Here is an 18,930-nt window from a genome sequence, read left to right as displayed (position 1 = left end):
AGAGTAGGGACCAGCCTGATAACAGTGAGATTAAAGGTGAGACCAAGCATAATCTGTTCAATGAAGCTACTTGAGAGAAATTCCAGGAAAAGGAATTATATTTTTAGTCAAGTCAATGTTGGATGGTCAGCTTCATCAAGAACTCTCTTTTCTTTAACCAAGTAGGGACCCAGGATTCCTAACACATGTGATTGTTTTGACATTAAGAAAAACAAATAATGAAAGAGGGGGGGTTTGTGGTGAAGCTTCCATGGAACACTTAAACTTTTTTGGTGGGTGGGTGAGGAGCAAAATAATTCTTTATTGTTCCCTTATGAATTAGGACACTTTGAAAACGGATCTACAAATTCTTTTGCACTTTTCCCATTGATAAGTAGAGTGTAGGTCACCTTCCCTCGAATGTGGCCTGGCCCTGTGTTTTGATCTTCTCTGCAGAGTAGCAAGTTATCCTAACACTTTGCAGCTTAACACTGTAGGTATTTATCATCTCAGTCTCTGAGCACAGGAACCTGGGGATGGCTTAAGTGGGTAGTTCTGGTGTAGGGTCTCAGGTTATAGTCGAGATATCAGCTGAAGGCTTGATCTGGGCTACAGGCTGAATGTCTGTGTCCCCCCAAAATTTGCATTGAAACCTAATCCCCAAAGTGAAGGTATTTGGAGGTAGAACCTGGAGGTGATTAGGTCGTGAAGTTAGAGCCCCCACAAATGGGATTCATGCCTTTATAAAAGAGACCCCAGAGACATCTGTCACCTTCTGTCAGATGAGGACACAGCAAGAAGATGGCCATCTATGAAGAAACCAGCAAGTGTTCTCCAGACACCAAATCTGTCAACACCTTGATCTTGGACTTCTCAACCTCCAGAACTGTGGGAAATCAGTGTTTGTTGTTTAAGCCCCCCAGCACATGGTATTTTTGTAACAGCAGCCCTAACAGACTCAGACAGTCCACATCCAAGATAGCTGGCTCACGTGACTCTTGGCAGGACGGCCCCCTGGGCTTTTTGAGGATCGTCATGACATGGCCTCTGGCTTCAAGAATGGGGTATGGGTGGGCGTGGAAAAAAGGAGCTGCGTGCCTTTCATTACCTCATCTTGGAGGTCATATACAGTCTCCCCTGTCATATTCCATTCATGAGACATGAGTCACTAAGTATAGAGCAGGAAAATTAGGTGCACCCTGGGGAGGGAGGATCAAAGAATTTGTGGACATTTTTAAAAACTCCTACACACTGTGCTGCGTGATTTCTGAGGCTAGGTCCTAAAAGGTGATGCATCATCTTCATTGTTCACCGAGACACTCCCCTTTGGAAGTGTGAGTCACCATGCAGGAAGTTGACTGCCTTGAAGTCACTGTGTTATGAGGAATCCCAGGGCACATCAGAGGCCATGGGTAGGCTGACAGGCCAGTGGGCTCCCACTGAGAGCTGACATCAACTGCCCGACATGTGAGTGAAGAAGCCTCTGGATGACCTCAGCTCCCAAATAGCCTGTTACTTTCAGCCATGGAATCTTCTAGCTAGAGGACCAGGGCTGGTAAAGCAGAGGCAAATCTTCCCCATCTGATTTCCTGACCCACATAATCCACAATCATATGAAAGTGACTGTCTTATGCCCCTGTATTTTGGGACCTTTGTTACACAGCCTTAGAACTAGAACATGGGTGAGTTTTCAGTTCATACGGACTCAGCCTCTGATGTGTGCCTAGAGTTTCCCTTTCCTATAGATTCTTTCCAGCTCTTTATCTGCTCCTTTGGCACAATTTCTTTGTCCTTTTGGATATATCTAGGAGAGCATCTAAAATAATTTCAGAGATAACTTCTATAATCCCTAAAAAGGAAATCTCAGAAGAGCTAAGTTGACGTTCCACATATGACAGGCTCAGAATGAATACTGCTGTCAGACTCAAGTTTTGTTAGATTGAAAGTAGTTAAAAACTATTCAAGCACACTCATCACGAGGGACATGCAAATCAAAACTGCAATGAGATATCACCTCACAACCGTCAGAAGGGCAAAAATCAAAAACACAAGAAACAACAGGTGTTGGTGAGGATGTGGAGAAAAGGGAAGCTTTGTGAACTGTTGGTGGGAACGCACGCTGGTGCAGCTGCTGTGGGAAACAGTGTGGAGGGTCCTCAGAGCTTAAAAAAAGAGCATCCTATGATCCAGTAATTGCACTGCTGGATAATTCATCCAAAATTATGAGAACATAATTCACAAGGACACATGGACCCCTATGTTTATTGCAGCATTATTTACAACAGCCAAATTAAGGAAGTTATCTAAGTGTCCATCAATAGATGAATGGATGAAGAAGATGTTGTATATATACAACGGACTGTTACTCAGCCATAAAAAGAATGGAATCTTGGGGCACCTGGGTGGCTCAGTGGGTTAAAGCCTCTGCCTTCAGCCCAGGTCATGATCCCGGAGTCCTGGGATTGAGCCACACATCGGGCTCTCTGCTCAGCGGGGAGCCTGCTTCACCCCCCCAACCTGCCTCTCTGCCTACTTGTGATCTCTGTCAAATAAACAAATAAAATCTTAAAAAAAAAAGAATGGAATCTTGTCATTTACAACAAGGATGGAGCTAGATAGTATTATGCTAAATGAAATAAGTGAGAGAAAGACAAATACCGTCTCATATGATCTCACTCAGGTGGAATTTAAGTAACAGAACAAACAGAGAAAAAAAGAGACAAACCAAGAAACAGACTCTTAACTATAGAGAACACACTGATGGTCACCAGAGGGGAGTTGGGTGGGAGGTGGGGATGACGGGGGCACCTACCCTGATGAGCACTGAGTGCTCTAGGGAAGTGTTGAATCTCTACACGATACACTTGAAGCCAATACAACACTGTATGTTAACTACACTGGAATTTAAAATAGAATAGAATAAAATAAAATAAAATAAAATAAAATAAAAATGAATCTACTTAACCAGAATAGTTTTTATTTATTTCCATTAACAAATCCACACCCCACCTCCAGGAGTCCCAAAGCCCACGTGGAACTGTCGGTTTAAGGAAACCAGCCTGCGGTCCCAGCGTGAACACAGCCCTAAAGCAGTCGTTGCACGTTCTACCTTCCAGGAAAGAGAAGCAGCAGTGTCTGCTCTCCTCAAGATACGGGGGAATCCAGAGTCCTCGTAGACTTGAACGTTCTCTTTGAAAGGTGGGGCCTATGGGTGAGCTGAGCGAGGGGGCCGGGCCTGCCAGGAGGAAGGGAGGCCCACGGCCCACAAAGCAGCTGCTCGCAAGCCCTGGCACGAACCCTGGAGCAGAACTTCTCTTCCCCTCCAGCCTGGCTCTCCCTTAGCGTCCGTCCTTGAGCCTGCGCAGCCACACCCTACACACGGACTCTTCTAGGACTTTCATTTTTTTAATTGTCAGAGGGGAAAAATGGCAAAAATGAGTTCAAATTTGGCCATTTTGTGGGCTGTCTGCCTGTGTTTCTTTCTCTCTCTACTGCCAAGTAGCATGTGGGAGGATTTTGTCAGCGTAACACAAACCATCGGGCCCTTTTGCCCAGTTCTTAGGAGGTTCCATTATGGCGCGCAGTGGCTGGACTCGCCTTTTCCATTAGGGCCTCTCCCTGCGGACGGCACCCCGTAGTGGGTCTCTCTCCATCGCAGGCTGTCCGGGTCCAGAGAAGCTCCCACGGTATCTTTGGCCTCAGGCACATTTGCGGGGTCCAGAGGCAAAGGCAGAGATCAAGGAAGCAGAAGGATGAATTAATCCATCCTCCCTCCCTCTCTTTCTCCCTTTCTCTCTCTCTTTCTTTCTTTCTAGGAGCCAGGGGCAGGGTGGGGGAAAGGGGAGGAAGGAGAGGGAGAAGCAGGCTCCCCGCTGAGCAGGAGCCCAACAGGGACTGGATCCGAGGACCCTGAGCTCATGACCTGAGCAGAAGGCAGACGCTTCACCGACCAAGCCACTCAGGCTTCCCTAAATTCTTCTTTCTAGTAATGAATGCGACCACACACAGGTCAAGTTTAAATCTTTATCTGCAGCAACGAATGTATTATTTTTTTTTAAATACCAAAAATGTAAAAACAGATTAAAAGTGAACCTGGGATATTCATGAGTCATTGTTCTTCAAAAATGAAGTCAGCCAGGCTGACACTTTATAGCACTGACTCTCAGCTAAGCTGAGAGGGCAAAAACCACCTGCCCCAGGAGCGGTAGGTTCTCCTTTCAAAGCCTAAACACATCTGTGGAAGATGTCGAGAATTCTTGCCTGGCTCTGGCAGAAGTGGGCTAAAATTCTGGGGAAACATTCAAGGCAACAAGCATGTGAAAGGAAATCAGGGGCTCCTGGCTGGCTGGGTCAGAGGAGCATGTGACTCTTGATCTCGGGGTTGTGGGTTCAAGCCCCATGTTGGGCGTAGAGATTACTTAATAATAAAATTAAAAAAAAAAAAAAGAAGAATTCAAATGTTAAACCCTTGCATCTCTCCAGCAACTGAAAACACAAAAGTACCCCCAGCATCTCCATCCTGGGCTCTGCTTTGTTGGGTCTCACATTTGACCTTGTGTGTATGACCCACATCCGTCTCTCTGATTCCTTTTCCACCTAAACCGTGTTTCCAGCTACACAACACACTTTTGCGCACACAGCGCCTTCCCTGAGCTGCAACCACTACAAAAGGCATTCAGCAGCCTCAGCCTTCTCAGCCCCAATCCCGCCATCTGGCCTGCGGTCCTCAGCCCTGTGCCGGGCAGTGGGGACCGGCCTCACTCCTGATGCATCATCTGCAAGTCACCGTTCTCCTTTCCCGCTGCTGGTCACTCCACTACAAGGTCCGGGTAGTGTTTCCTCTTCACACCCTTCACCATCCCCTCTTCGTTTCCAGCACTGTGTCTGCTTCAAGGTTTCCATTGTCTTCAGGAGCCCACGTGGGCAAAGGGCTCCTGAAAATCCTCCAGTCATCTCATCCAAGACACTATGTCTGAGATGAAGGAGGTTAAAGTGCTGGGCCGCTGCCTCCTCAGACCCCATGGAAAGCGTGAGATTTGGGCTTCACGTTTGATAAACCCAAAGGTGTGCGGGCAGTGGCTGAGTGTGTGGAAACCAGCCCTCGGACTGGGGGGAAAGTGAAGCAGCTGTGTAGGGCCCCGGGGGCTGTTTGCTGACATTGTGACGGTACAGCCTTTAAAAATGGAGCTTCCAGGGTGCCCGGGTGGCTCCGTCGGCTGAGTATCTGACTCTTGGTTTCAGATCGGGTCATGGTCTCATGGTCATGAGATCGAGCCCCATGTCGCGATCTGCACTCAGCATGGAGTCTGCTTGGGACTCTCCCTCCCTCTGCCCCTCCTGCTCGTGCTCTCTCTCTCTCACACGTGAATGAATGAGTAAATCTTTAAAAATAAAATAAAACAAAGATAATAATGGAGCACCTCCGCCCGGTCTCCCCAGCACGGCACTTCACTAAGAGTTCAAGAAAAATGCCAAAAACAAAAACCAACCGCAAGACCATCTTTTTTAGAAAGTTCTGAAAACCTCTCCCACATCCTTTTTGATCTCGGCTTCTTCGCATACCTCCGTTTCACTCTCCCGGCTCGGCTGACTGCAGCTGACTAGAACCGGGTTTCCCTCTCCCTCACAGCTTTTTCAAGCAGACATCTGAACGTGCGCCTTCCTCCCCAGGGCCATGCAGGCCGAGGGCTCTTCCGTCCTCAGAACCAAATTTGGGACTATGGCTCAAAAACCTTTAAAAAATAGATCACGTTTGATGTGGTAATACCACTGCAAAGAATCCATCCCGAGGAGATTATTAGAGAATATGCAAATATGTATTTGCCTAGATGTTTCTAGCAGCATGCAAACGATGCGGCCAGTTGGCTATTGACCTGGAAAGATAGATGCTCACAGTAGAGTGTAAAAAAAAAAAAAAAAAAAACACATTATGGCGGTGCTGAGAGGCTCAGTGGTTTCAGCACCCAGTTCTTGGTTTCAGCTAAGGTGGTGATCTCCCATGCATTGAGCCCCACGTCTGGTTCATGCTCAGCGGGGAGTCTGCATGAGTTTCTCTCTCTCCTGCCACCTTTGCTCCTCACCCCTGCTCTCTCTCTCTCGCTGAAATAAATACATACATCTTTTTAAAAATCATATTATCTATACCTTAAAAAGCTACACAGAGGGGCATCAGGGTGGCTCAGTCGTTAAGCATCTGCCTTAGGCTCAGGTCATGATCCTGGGGTCCTGGGATTGAGCCCCACGTTGGGCTCCTTGCTCAGCTGGGAGTCAACTTCTCCTCCTCCCTCTGCCTGCTGCTCCCCCTGCTTGTGCTCTCTCCCTCTCTCTCTAATCAAATAAATTAATTAAATTTTTTTAAAAAAACTATTGATTTTATCAGAAAAGCTAAGGCTGAAATTTATGAATCTTGACGTTCTATTTAAATGTCTTCATGATAATATGTTAGAACAAGATCTGCAGCAAATTAATAAAAGAATACTTAGCTAACATTTGCAGTTTAAAAAAAAATTCTGTGAGCACTGCAGAGCAAATAAGTCTCCAAACGAGAAACGAAGATGTGACTCACAGATTAAACATTGTCTTTGTTCTGACAACCTTTCCAAAACCGGTGCTCTTAAAACCTTTCAATAATTCCGAAATTCGTTCAGGAGGATGCTCAAATAGCCAGAAAGTCGAAAGACACGATGATGCAGGAGAGAAACGTTTCCAAGTTCCACCTTCAACAACTAATGTATGAAAATACCCTAATTGCTCTCTCCAAACCTTCGTCACATCTACAAAGGTATATCTTAACTTTTATTTCTTCTTTGTTCCAAAAAGGAGGTGTATGTTTGGCTGCAAAGCTTCTTTCGGTAACTGCTGTCCCACTCTGCTGCCTTCCTTAGGGTAAGGTGAGTAATGAAGCTCCCCGGCCCTTCTCTAGGTTCACCTTGCGGAACACCCTCCCCTTCTCTATAGGTGACTCATAGAGGGGCACCTGGTCTCTGCCAGGTGCTGCACTGGGCTCCCGGGGTCCCTCTGCCATGAGCAGGGCGGCTGCTCGGAGAGCTTGGAGGTGCAGATGGAATCCAGCCAGTCTAGAGATCCTTCCGTGAAAAGAAAAGCAAAAGAAGGGAAGGAAGACGTGGATTGTGTGTGTTTGATCAATAACAGACATAGGTAAGAATGAAATGAAAAAAGAAACCTTCTCTTTAAAATGAATCATGCAGCCCAAAGCACAGAGGATCAGAGCTGGTGGCGTGCATTGTAGCTGGGGCCACACTGCGAGGAGCAATGTCACTTCTTGGTCCTCAGACCAAGCAGCCAGTGCACAGATAGTGCTCCCGACACCTGCTCCCAGAGTTCAGGGGTCAATCCTCCCAGGCCAATGTTCATAGGTCTGAACCGACTATGGTCCTCTACTGCCATCCCCTTTGCTCTTAGGAAAGACAGTGGCTCTGGGCTGGGTGATCAGTGCAGGAAATTCACAGCATAGATGCTGGTGGCAAAGGGCAGGTGGGGTGAGGAGCACCACGCGCCATTTTAGAATCAGTAACTTGTCGGGGCGCTCGGGTGGCTCAGTCGTTGGGCGTCTGCCTTGGGCTCAGGTCATGATCTCAGGGGCTTGGGATAGAGCCCCGCATCGGGCTCTCTGCTCAGCGGGGAGCCTGCTTCTCCCTCTCCCACTCCCCCTGCTGTGTTCTCTCTCTCACTGTGTCTCTGTCAAATAAATAAATAAAATGTTTTAAAAAAAGAATCAATAACTTGTCAATTATTCATTTAAAGATAACTATCATTTGAAAACTAGTCCTTGACTCAGAGCCAAACAAAGGTAGAATTGCTCAGTCCTCATTTCTTTTTTTTTTTAAAGGAGACATAGCTTCTTTTTTTTTTTTTAAAGATTTTATTTATTTATTTGACAGACAGAGATCACAAGTAGGCAGAGAGACAGGCAGAGAGAGAGGGGGAAGCAGGCTCCCTGCTGAACAGAGAGCCCGATGCGGGGCTCGATCCCAGGACACTGGGATCATGACCTGAGCCAAAGGCAGAGGCTTAACCCACTGAGCCACCCAGGCGCCCCTCAGTCCTCATTTCTTAATCAAAAATTGTTAGAATTCATTAAAGAGTTTCATATTCTAACTGGGATAAAAGACCTGGGTGTACATCATGGGACGCCCTCTCCATTTTTCAATTTTCAAATTTCAGAAGCAACCCTGTCTGTCTGTTCGTTTAAATCAGAGCTTGAGGTAAACAACTGCATTTCTGTCATCCAGACAAGGTCATGGGTGTGGGGGAGTGACTGCCACTTTCCCCATTTTAGCTCATTCTGAAAACATTTTCCAAGGGACATGTCTCAAGCGCAGAGTCAAATTTTTTTCCCGGCCAAATTTGAACCCTAATGTGTGAATGAAGCCCAAAAACTGTGTTTTCACTTCATCTGTAATTAGATACTGAGTTTTCAAGAGGGATTTTGCAGATTAAGGGGGGATAGGTTAGGTCATCCACGTAGAAGAAGTGGAATGGAATCCTTACCTCACACCAAGCATAAAAATCAGTCCTAGGTGCGTCAATAACACAGAGGTTAAAACTCCGTCAAATTAAGCCTCAAATCCAGATGAGTTCACCGTTCAGAATAGGCTCTTATTACATGGCCAAGCCCCATCCTACTTAGATTATTTGACCTGCTGTGTAGAGCCTGGATGGGAGGCAGCTGCCGGGAGTCAGCTCCAATGATCCAGGCAAAAAGTACTGAAGGCACAGATTAGGATAGTGGCAGTTGGGACCGAAAAGTGGGACCGGATTCTGGAAATGTACATTGAGATCAGTTGGTTAGTTAAATGCAGATGGTGAAAGAGAGAGTCGAGGGATGCTTGAGAGAGGAAGTAAGAAAGCCTGGTTTCTGGAGGAAAATGATACCCGTTACTGAAGAAGCTGCCAGGCATCCAGGTGATCGCACACCGGGTCACGTGATGCGAACAATCTAATTGAATGTGTAACCTCACTGAAGCCTCAGGAAACATCTGCGATGCAGATGCTCTTAGCTTAATTTTATAAACGAGAGAGGCTAAGTAACCGTCCCATCACCATCACAGTGAGGAGGGTCCGTCCAGTGCCGTCCACCCCTAAGCAGGAACCCTACACCAGTTTGGAATATCTTGAGTTTGAGATGTCTGTGCAAATCTACGCTGAGCCCCGGGGGTTAGGTCAGGGGAAAGCATTGCAGGCAGAAGGAACAGCAAGTTCAAATGCCCTAAAGCAGGAAGGAGTTTCTCATTTCCTGTCCATGAGCATCTACTTTCTCTCTTCTGGGAAGTTGTACATAATCATCAGACTGCTGAGTTCTTGGGGAAGAGCGTCCCTAAGTAGCCACCTCCTGTTTCATTCTGGCACTTGGGGGCATGTTAAACTTTGAGGATAACAGACTCTGGGAACTCCACTCTCTCAGACAAGTCCCCAGACCTCTTGAGCATCTGTCCTCTCATCCATAGAAGGAGAGAGCGCTTCTCCTTGGAGCCCCAGCCAGCCCTCTGCCGGTGGTGTTTACTGCCCTCTTGTGGCCGCCGGCTCTCGTGCTTTCCAGTTGATCGACTTAAAAGCTACTGGAATCTAAGAAAATCAAATGTTGCAAGAGTAAAGGCACATGTGTTTCTATGTTTATATTTGAGTGTCATGCTTGCTAATAACAAGAGAAAGGAGCTGGCGGAAGGAAATGAAGGAGGAAGTGAGGGAAGGAGGGAGGAGGGAAGGAGGAAGGAAGGAAGAAAAAAGCAAAGAAAATGAGAAAGACAGCACCTTTTAGATTCTGAGCAGGAACCAAAGGGGCTCAAGAAAAAAAAAAAGTTACCTTGCTTATCCTTGACCAGTACTCCGAATTTGGATTTGGAAAATCCAAACTTCCCGTGTTTCGTTACCCATGTGTACCTTTCACAACAAAGTTGAGGTGAAAGGATTTTTTTCTCCTACAACTACCGAAGTTAGAATTTTAAGGTTTTGTGGTTACTAAAGTCCAGATCTTAGGACAATTGTTTCCCCTAAATTATATTAGAATCTATTTATTATCAATTTCAATATATTTTGATTTTTATGGTTCTAATAGAAATTTGTTTTTTACAGTTGGTTTTTAAGGAATGTGTCAAATAAATATGTATGTGAGCCAGGGTTCGTTTTTTTGGATGAAGCTGAAACAATGAATGAAAGTCCGTGAAAGGAAGCAGAGCTCTGACTGTTCTGGGTTGTCGAGAAAGCAAGTTGCACAAAAAAGTTCACGTAGGACTCAGCAAAGAAGACCGAGTCTGCGGTCGGCAGGGAACAACATCACAGGCTGAACTTCAGCCCTGTCTACACGGGGGCCTCTTTCAAGTCAGACCTTGGGCAGGGAAGCAATCATGTGAAACCAACTTCTACAAATTATGCCGGAAATGTTGTGATTGAGATATTTGTATAATCTGGAGGGGTTTTTCTATTTTAATTTTTTATTAAGTGTTCATTCAATTCCAGTAATGTTAGTTATATATAATTATGAATTCCAGTGTACCAGATAATGAGTCAACAATTCTAAACATTACTCAGTACTCGTCAGGACAAGTGCCCTCTTTAACCCCATCCCTTACCTCACCCATCCCCCCTTCCCTCCCTCTGGTGACCCTCAGTGTGTTCTCTGTAGTTAAGTGTCTTCTTGGTTTGCCTCTCTCACTCTCTTTCTCCCTTTGCTCATTTGTTCGGTTTCTTAAATTCCACATATGAGTGAAATCATGTGGTACTTGTCTTTCCCTGACTTATTTCGCTTAGCGTCATCCCCAATAGCTCCATCCATGTTGTTGCAAATGGCAATAATTCATTCTTTCTATGTCTGAGTAATATTCCACTGTGTGTGTGTGAGAGAGAGAGAGAGAAAGAGAGAGAGAGAGAGAGAGACATCTTTATCCATTCATTGGTAGATGGACACATGGGTTGTTTCCATAGTTTGGCTATTATAATATCACTATAAACATGGGGCTCATGTATCCCTTTGAATGAGTGTTTCTGTATTCTTTGGGTGAATAGCCAGTAGCACAATTACTGGTTTGTAGGGTAGTTCTAATTTTAACTTTTTGAGGGACCTCCATACTGTTTAAATCTGGAAGATTTTTAAACTTCCTAACTGTGTACCCACTCTAACTAATCCATACATGGATTATATGGGGCAAATTGAAGATCCCGGGTCCTGAGCCTTTACTGCACGAGGATATCCATGGAGAACGTCATATGATAAGAGCATAGACGCAAGAGTCAATCTGTTTAAAACCTTAGTCAAACACCCCTTCCTAGGTCAGTTACAGTTCAAGTACAAATGTCTCGATTCTCACACCGCTGCTGTTTTCTTTAGCTCAGGTAATCAAGAATTTACTAACTCTGTCAGAGGAAACTGCTGGCAATTGTCTAGAATTACCAAAAGTTTAGTCAGGCCGATAAATCTCTTTTCTCCTTGTAGTGTTCCTTAAGGTAAAATGTAAGGTTTCCCCCCACTTCTGTTTTTTTTTTTTTTTAAGATTTTATTTGCTTATTTGTTTATTGAGAGAGAGAGCATGAGCAGGGGGAGGAGCAGAGGGAGAGGGAGAGGGAGAATCCCAAGCAGAGTCCATGCTGAGCTCAAAGAGCCCTTGCAGGGCTTGATCTCACAACCCTGAGAACATGACCTGAGCCAAAATCAAGTCTGAGATGCTTAACTGGTTGAGCCACCCAAGCACCCCTCCCCCACTGTTTTAAAGGAGACAAGCAATATATTTAGGAAGCACTTATTAAGCACATACTGTATACTACATAGGAATCGAGGGTTCAGAGATGAGTAAACCACAATTCGTGCTCTCAAGAGGTTTACAGCCAGCTAAGAAAGACCAATGGACGGACACAGGGCAATATGCCGACTGCGGGAGGCATGGGATGGGGTGACATAGATAGGATGCCCAGGGGAGAACCCGGGCAGGAGAGGGGGCTGTACAGAGGGAGGTCAGACTCACAGAAAGAGGCTGCTTTGGCAGATGTTGAAGGAAGAGAGGGATTTTGTCAGGCAGATAAGAGCATTTCAAGCAGAATGAAAAGCCATCAAACCCAGAGTCATAGAACAGCATGGTGTGTGCAGAGAAGTGGCGATTCCATGGAAGGCGGGCTCGGTGCTGGCTAGGATGGTGACCTGGGATTTTGAACTTGACCTTGGGGATGCTGGAAAGTCCTTGATCAAGGGTAGGCAGCACAGTGACCTGGTCACATTTGTTCAGTTGGAGGCATGCCTGAGGGTGTAAATTGGTTTGATGGTGAGGGTGAGGGTAAGGGACAGGACCCAGGGTACTGCCAGGCTCCTTGCCAGGGAGGGAGCTTGGCAGGAGGCCTCCTGGAGCAAGTGAGAGAATGTTGGAGGAGGGGCGGGTTCAAGGGGATTATATAGTGAATTCAGCTTTGAAATCCAGCTAAAGACAAAACCTCTTTTGTGTGGATTAGAGATTTTATCCACTGCCTCTGTCCAGCCAGCCCTCTTCTGTGTGTCTATATGCATCTACATACGTACACAGGTTTCCATCCGTCTGTCCAGTTTCATCTGATGGTTCCATCCTTTAATGATCTTTGTCTAACGAATTATTGCATTACGGGCTGCAAAATGGTGGTGTTGCTGTTGTTTTCTGAGATCGCAATTTCCCTCCTGAACTGGGGTATTTGGTTGCTCTGAAATATGGTGGATATGGGACAGGCACACTAAGTGTTGGATTCCCTTTCTTTGATGGGGACCAGAACATTTTAATTCAACACTCAGATGATCCTAGGAAAAACTTAGACAAGATGAAAATGTATTTTGTTTCTTCTCTCGTTATAACACTGACGGGAACATGCCCTGATCCACATCCCAGCATCATACGCGGAGGACAGATGCTTCCTCTGTCACAAAAGCCATGTAAACAAATGGTGGTTTTATTGTTTTTTTAATGTGTAAGTATTTCTTAATTATCTATAAAAGTTATTTGTCCAATAAAAAAATCATAGTTAGAAAATTAAGGCTATGGCCTTAAGATGCGGCTTATCTAAGCACAAGCACATTCCACTTATGATCCTGGGGTCTGTTTGGATGCCAGTCCCTGAGAGTGTGGCCCCAAGGCCTGGACGGGCAGAGGAATGAGCTGGAGCTTCCAAGAAAGAAAGGAAAATGTTTGGCAGGGGAGGAGGGCATGAGGAGGAGGCCTCCAAAGTGGGAGCAGACAAGTTCTTAGCTGCCATCTGTTTTTCTTGAGTTTTTATTCAATGTAATATGTCAGGGGGGGAAAAAAAAAGGTGTGTTCTGCCAAGCTGGATGGTTTTTAGAAACGCTCCTGAGCACTCAAGGAGGAGAGAAAGAAACCCAAGAACACAAGAGTATGAGTGCCTATGTGGCCAGATCGCTTGACTTACCCTCTGGCCATCTCTGACTCTTGTCTGAATTCAGTCATTCTCTCTTCCACGTGTTTGCTATACTTTTACTGAAGCCCTACTATGTGCTGGGCGCTGTGCGGGGCATGGGGGACACAGTAGTCAACAGCAGCTTGTCTCTGCTTCATGATTTCTGCTTCATAATTTAAAGAATTATTTATTTTTTTTCAAATTGAGGTAGGATAGACACAATGTAAAATTCACCATTGTAACCATTTTTAAAAAGATTTTATTTATTTATTTATTTGACACAGAGAGAGCACAAGTAGGGGGAGCAGCAGGCAGAGGGAGAGGGAGAAGCAGGCTCCCGGCTGAGCAGGAAGCCCAATGCAGGGTTCAATCTCAGGACCTCGGGATCATGACCAGAGCCAAAGGCAGATGCTTAACCAACTGAGCCACCCAGGTGCCCTACTGTAACCATTTTTTTTTTAGATTTTTATTTATTTATTTGACACAGAGAGAGAGAGAGATCACAAGTAGGCAGAGAGGCAGGGAGAGAGGGGGAGGCAGGCTCCCCGCTGAGCAGAGAGCCCGACGTGGGGCTCGATCCCAGGACCCTGAGACCATGACCCGAGCTGAAGGCAGAGGCTTAAGCCATTGAGCCACCCAGGTGCCCCTACTGTAACCATTTTTAAGTGCATAAGTTACAAGCATGAAGCACATTAGCCCTGTGCATCTCCCACCACCATTAGCCCCCATCAGTTTTCTCATCTTGCAAAACTGAAACTCTGTCCCTGGGAAACACTAATGCTCCACTTCCCAGAAGAGGCTGCTTTGTAGTGCGTGGCCGCTATCATCACCCCACGTGTTTATTTTCATTAACTTGTCTTCAGAAAGATTGAATAAGGGATTAAAATTACTCTTATAATAAGGACACAATTACTGTACAAAATTGGAACGTGGAGTCCTTTTGCTATGCTCTTGCCAGTATCTTCGACCTCCTTGGCCCTCTGACCTTCTGTTGCTCCCTCCTGGAAAACCTTGACCTGAGGGCAGTTTGTCCCACCTCTCCTGAGCCACGGCAGGAAACTGCCCGCAGTGTATTTGCCCACACCCCTGCAAGGTGAGGGCTCTCCTGGGTCCTGACAGGAATCCAAGCCTCCAATGAAACGGGTCCCATTCTCCCAACCTCCAGCCTCCCCGGAACCCTCCACACCAGCGGAGGACTCGGAACCTTCTAGCAGACACCCCTTTTGTTACCCTCCATCAAGATCAGGAAACTACGAGCCTTTGCATTCATCCAGCCCCATCCTCCTATGAAACTGGAATCTTCCATCCTCCCTGTTCCCTAAGTTCTGGGCCATCCTCTGGGTCACCAGGAACCAGCTGCTGCAACCTTCATTCTAGATTCTCTTAAACATTTGCATCTCACCTTATTCCAGTCTCTCCAGTTACAAGAGAACACAAGAAGGTGCCTGGGTGGCTTGGTTAAGCATCAGACTCTTGATCTCAGGTCAGGTCTTGATCTTAGAGCTGTGAGTTCAAGACCTACATTGGGCTCCATGCTTGGCATGGAGCCTACTTAGAGAGAGAGAGAAAGAGTATAGGTTAGAAGGAGGGGGAAGATGGCAGCAGAATAGGAAGACCCTAAGCTTGCCTCATCCCACAGACACAACTAGATAACCATCAAATCTTCCTTAGTACCCCAGAAATCAACCTGAAGACTGGAAGAACGAACTCCACAACTAAATGGAGAGAAGAGGCCACATTGAAGAAGGCAGGAAGTGCAGAGACGTGGTTTGGGGGAGAAACAGATCTTGGGTACTGTGGAGAGGGAGGAGCCCTGGTCATGGAGAAGAATGTGAGAGAGGAGCACACAGGGCAATGCACAAGAACGTTTCCCCAAAGCCACTGGCTTGGAAAATGAGTTCCTGCAACCAACAAAGCTTAAAGCTTGGAGTTCTAAACGTCAGTGGGCTTGGTGTGGATAGAGCCCAGTGCTCCTGGAGAGAAGGCAGTCAAATAAACTGGGAGCATATAGCATGGAAATACCTATCTAAAGATCTTCTCAGAGTATATCCCTGGGAGGCAGCCTTAAGGGAGACACCTCTTTGGGAACAAAGGAGCCGGCTGGCATCCTTTCCTCCCACCCCCCCAGCAAAAACACAGAGCCATCTTCAGGAGGCAGGCAGCTCAGACACCGGCTGCCTAGCTTGCTCACACCAGTTATCAACCCTGCCCCCCACTCTGGTGGAATCACGCATCTCAATCACACTTACCTCCATCCTAGCAAAGAAGGCTCCTTCTCCAGAAAACCGGCACAAACCTCTGCCCACACCACATCTTCCAACCAGAGAGTTCTACAGGGCCTCAGTTCTGGTGGAGGTGGTGTTGGGTCTCATTTCACAAGCAGACCAGACCACATCTAGTATTATGTGATGTTCCACCCGAGATTGCAGGCAGCCCCCAGGTCTCACACCATCTCCTTTCTTTCACCATCTGACTCTTGAAAAGTGAGTGCATTTGCTCTCACTCCCCCATTCCTCTCTCGGTCCCAGGGCTTGGCTTTCATGGTTAACACTCCCTTGAAGGCCTTCTGGGAAGGTTGACTATTTGTTACTAAACCTAAGGTATGTTTTATTGTCACTTCCTGGTCTCTTGGTGACCTTTGGCCATCCTGACGCTTCTCTCCTCTACTGGATTCTGGAAACCCTGCCCTGGCGTCTGCGAGACCACTTTCCTCCATCCCTCTTTCCCACCACCAACATGACCCTGTGCGGGAAACCCCCCCGCCCAAGGGTCCGTGCTGACACTGAACCAGCTCCTTCCTCTTCCATCATCTCCTGCAGGGCTTTGGCTCTGCGTACACCCCACTTCCCCCAGCTGCCCAGGTCAGAAACCAGGTTTCATGCCCCACCCCAACAGGCTCACCCCAACTCCTGTAGGAGCCCCTTCATCTGGCTTGGAGTCCAGTCTTGCCTCTCATTAATCCATTTTCCTGACTGTAATCAGGGAGATCTCTCCCAAGTGCATATCTGATCAAATCCCTTGCCTGGTTCCAAAGTCAGTGTCCACAGTTTAACATCCAAGCTTCCCAACCTTGCATATAAAATCTGGGTATGTGGTTGCTGCTGGCCCTGAAGCTTCCTTCATTGGCCCTCAGTTCCCAGGCCCCGCCCTCCCTCCCCTTGGCCTGGACCCTTTGCTCCTTCTGGGAAACACAGTGGGAGTAGATAACTCCTCCTCACCCCACCCCACCCCACCCCTGCACGGAAGCCTTCCCTCCACCCCTTCTCCAGTGGGCCTCCCACCACACAGAGCCCCACGTCCATCCCATCACAACAGCTGCCTCCCTACCAGGCTGGGAGACTCCTTCCAACTACTTTCACAATGGTGTTCCTGGCACACAGTAGGTCTCGGTGACACTATGGCTCTTTTCGGGTTGTACCGGTCAGTCCCCTGGACTCAAAGCCCTCAGATGGGCAGCGAGTCCTTTATCTCTGTGCCCTCGCATGGTGCCAGGTGCAGAGCACTGGAGGGATGCTAGTTCAGTGGAGGGGTCATCTGTATTTCAGAGCCAGCATCAGCCTCTCCAATGAATATGTGAGAAACATATTTGAAAGGTTTCAATGACAATTCATTTGAAATACAGCTATCAGAATCTATATTGATAAAAAAAAATAGCCTTCATTTTTATGTAACTAAAATGTTGGGAGCAAGAAATGCCAAACTCTTAATCTTTCACATACCCCAGCACTAAAGTCTGTTTCCATGGTTTACAAAGAATGGCATGTTATTTCATGATTAAGCCTTTATGATTTGATGTTGCCATAGTAATATGAAGTTTTTTTAATAAGCTTTTTTCTAAGATATTCTTTTTTTCTGTGAAAATAAAAGCTTTGTGTTTTACTTTAAAGCCCTTTTTTAAAAATGTCAGTAATGATCACTCTCCCCACCCCAACACACACAGACCACATTTAACTCACCCGAGCTGAGGTCCATGGGTACTTCTCACCCACAATGGAAAGCTCTGCTCTGCACAGAAGAAAGAAACCCATTCTAGCAGCCATGTGCCCCTCATATCAAAAGTTTCCATCAGAATGATACCTTCCACCAGACAAGAAAATAAAAATTTGTTTCAGAAGTAACCTAAGCTTGCCTTTAAGCATTTAGAAAACTGTTTCCAATTTGTACATCCCGAAATATGCTCACTTATTTTTGTAAAAACTCATATCTACCAAACTTATCAGATTCCTAAATTAATCCCTAAAGGGGATCATATTATTCTGTCTTGATTTTCTTTCTTTGTTAACTGTCACTTGGGGGAAAATGACTCATACCCCAAGTCCCTGTGTTTTTCCTTTTTAAGTTTTACACATTATACCAAAATATACTATGATAAAGTATTGTACAGTCTGTGTAATAAACACAGAATAAACTGGACTTTCTACGGTTCTAATCTGGGACAGATGAGTTATCAAGGGTGACCCGAGATGGTAGAGCATGACCAATCCCTTTGTGTATGTGGGTAATGGACCACAGAGAATTTTACACCAAATGTCCAAAGCTGACAGGGGAAGCCATGTTGGAATCTACACCCCAGCCTTGTTCTTGGTGGCACTGGAAATCCACAAGATCCGAAGATTAATGAAGGTACTTTATCTATTTAAATTAAAACAATTTTTATTCTGAGCACATGTAATTACTTCATACACCAAATCATTTAAAAAAACGCATCCTTTAAAAAAGGGAGGAAAACAGAAATACCTATTATTACATTAGATTTCTTTCAGGCAGTAATTTTCTTGGATTGTGGCTGAAGTTCAGATCCAAATCAAAGATGATAGAACCATGGGCTGACTCATTGACAAATTATTCTTTTCTCCCCCAGAAAAATCATTTGGTAAAATTCAACATGCATTCATGATTTAAAAATAAGAAATAACCCTCTTCACAAACCAGGAGCAGAAGAGAACTTAACTTGATCAATTATATTTTTTAAAGAATTCCTGAAAGTATCCCCTATAAATAAGATGGAAAAGACCATTACATTGTACTGCAAGACCCAGCACTTAGTCAAGCAGAAAAGACATAAAAAACAAAGGATCAGAAAAGGAAGAAACTGGGGCGCCTGGGTAGCTCAGTCATTAAGCGTCTGTCTTTGGCTCAGGTCATGATCCCAGAGTCCTGGGATTGAGCCCTGCATACAGGCTCCCTGCTAGGCGGGAAGCCTGCTTCTCCCTCTCCTACTCCTCATGCTGTGTTCCCTCTCTTGCTGTGTGTGTGTGTGTGTGTGTGTGTGTGTGTCTCTGTCAAAAAAATAAATAAAATCTTTAAAAAAGAAGAAAAAAAGGAAGGAAGGAAGGAAGGAAGGGAAAAAAAGGAAGAAACTATTTTTATAGCAAGTAATATGATCGTCTGAACAGAAAACCCAAAAGGATCTACATATGTACTATCAGAAATAATAAGAAAGTTTAGCAAGGAGACTGGCTATAAACTGATATAAACAAATCAACTACATCTTTATACTCTGGCAACAAACAAAACCACCTAAAAAGCAAACAGCGGCACCTGGTTGGCTCAATTGGTAGAGCAAACAAC

The sequence above is a fragment of the Enhydra lutris genome, unplaced genomic scaffold (genome assembly GCF_002288905.1).
Source record: "Enhydra lutris kenyoni isolate GAN:26980312 unplaced genomic scaffold, ASM228890v2 scaffoldscaffold38, whole genome shotgun sequence".
Taxonomy (NCBI): Eukaryota; Metazoa; Chordata; class Mammalia; order Carnivora; family Mustelidae; genus Enhydra; species Enhydra lutris.
The sequence above is the reverse complement of the archived record's forward strand: the minus strand, read 5'-3'. Positions refer to the sequence as shown.